The sequence below is a fragment of the Aplysia californica genome, unplaced genomic scaffold (genome assembly GCF_000002075.1).
Source record: "Aplysia californica isolate F4 #8 unplaced genomic scaffold, AplCal3.0 scaffold00105, whole genome shotgun sequence".
Classification (NCBI taxonomy): Eukaryota; Metazoa; Mollusca; class Gastropoda; order Aplysiida; family Aplysiidae; genus Aplysia; species Aplysia californica.
Window position 1 is genome coordinate 967,133 of NW_004797375.1, and position 2,439 is coordinate 969,571.

The window sequence follows — 2,439 nt, forward strand, 5'->3', positions numbered from 1 at the left end:
TGATGTTGTTATTGTTGTTGTTGTTGTTGTTGTTGTTGCTGTTGTTGTTACTGATGCTGTTAGTGATGGTGGTAGTTGTTATATTGTTGTTATGTTGTTGTTGTTGCTATTGTTGTTGTTGTTGTTGTTGATGATGATGATTTTGTTGTTTTATTGTTGTTGTTGTTGTTGTTGTTGTTGTTGTTGTTGTTGTTGTTGTTGTTACTGCTCTTGTTGCTGCTATTGTTGTGAGAAGAAGGAGGAGGTGGGAGAAGAAGGAGGTCAAGAATTGGGTGCAGGGGGAGAAGCAAGAGGAGGATTGGGCGAGAAAAAGAGGGAGAGGAGAGGAAGCGCTGTGGGGGAGAAAAGGAAAAGGAGCAAGACAATATCAGCGCCACATACCAACTCGGTCTTTAGACTGGCAACAATGCTGAAATGGTTAGGCTCTTCAACGCTTATGCAAAAGACGCTTTTTTGATTCCCTAGAGTGGAAGTCTTCTTTTTTTTCTCTTTCTCTTGGACTTTAGGTCCTGGCCCATTTCTTGCTTGCAGGGTATTTCTGGTGTGATGCTATATCCCACTCAGTTCTTACATGCAGACTTGAGGTAGTCGGTCCCTTAAATAATCTGAAGTGTATAGGTGGGGGCGCAGAACATTTGCAATCAATCACCGTCTGAGGCTTTGATAATTTTTCGTTTGACCTGTCTCATCGTAATCAGAGCTCTGGTGTGCTGTGGGAACATGACAATCACTAATCACACATTCCAAGTGTGTCAACATGATATCAAACCTGGTGTTGTAAGGAGGTGAAGTGTAAAGAAGTATTCAGTGGACTGCCAATGAGTAATGTGTATTAAAGAATATTTTTAATGCTTGAAATTGATTCTGCTTGTTTATATTTTCATGCTCGCGCGCCTGTGTTTGTGTGTGTGTGTGTGTGTGTGTGTGTGTGTGTGTGTGTGTGTATGTGTGTGTGTGTGCACGTATGTGTGATTGTGTCTGTTTGTCTGTATATGAGTGTCGTACTCACGGTGTTCTTATCCATCGTTTTCTTTTACTGGAGGACTGGCTTTGGGTTTTTTAGAGCGCTAAGTTGGCACCATTCTGGGATAGGCATTGAAGATCCTGGTTCGAATCCTCAGTAGGATGTTCCTTAGCTTCTATTTTTTTCTATTATTTTCAAGGCTCTCAGTATATTCTGCCCGACCCTCTAGTAGATCGACATAAAATTCGGCAACCCTGCAACTCTTGGATAACCTTAGAACTTTCAACGAGGTCCTCCCAATACAACGTACCATACTATGTCATATCATACCAAAGTTTGTGAAAGTGAAATTAAGTATCCCCACTCCCCCGTTTGAAACCTTGTCGATCGAGTTCGCACATCCGGGGGTTCCAACTCTCCTTTTGGCCACATATTGGTTGCTGTGACGTCATTCGCGAAAGATGCTTTTAACTTACATATCAAACTATTGGGTGTCGAAACGCACACTTACCAAAAGGTTTGTTCTAATGGGAGACTCGACCATCTCTTCGTTCCAGTGCCTCGGCACCATGGCTATTGTAAGTTTGACATTGAGAGACTAAATGCAGTACAAAAAGAGTTAACTCGATTGGCTAGACACGCCAACACCTGTGGTGTAGCTGTTAGGCTCTTCGCCGTCGTATGCAGTAAACCTGAGTTTGAGTCCCGAAGGGGAGAGATTTTACCGAATTTATCTATCTGATGGCACGAGGTATCTCTCTCAGCCCGGGTTGGCCCTGACGAGCAGGATCGAAGTCGCCCCCTAAGTTATCTAAATTGTGTTGATGGAGTGTAAGAACCCATGTATCTAAATTTTCTTTGGGGTTTTTGTGTTTGTTTTTGTTTGTTTTTGTTTGTTTTATTTTTATTAGTAGACGGCCCTAGTATTTCATCCTGGATCGTGTACTAAGCGATATCCATGTTCAGTAAAGACAACAAAAACAAAAACAAACAAAAAACCCACAGAAAAACCATTTTAGAAACCTGAACAACTGATTTAGATACTCTGTAGCATGTATGTCTACCGTGGGGACATGTCGGTTCACGGCAGTTATAGCGAGCAAATAGTTTTTTTGTATTTAAATCTAAATAGAATCTGGACGTTGTTGGATAATAAATCATTATGTCGGCGCCAGAGTGGGTGTTTGCATGGGCGGGTGTGCAAGGCCGTAGGGGAGTGGGAAATAGACAGCTTGTATAATCTGCATTGGGAAATGTCCAATGTACTTGGGATGTCTTGCATGGGGACACGATAGGCGTTTTAAATAAATTTTTAGGGTGCTTTTGATTTTGTTTTTGTGGGTGTTTTTTCAGGTTCTATTGTGGCCTCTGTGTGGCTTTATGTGTGCGTGTGTGTGTGTGTGTGTGTGTGTGCATGTGTGTGTTTGTGTGTGTGTTTGTGTGTATGTGTGTGAAAGAGACAGGGAAGAGACAGA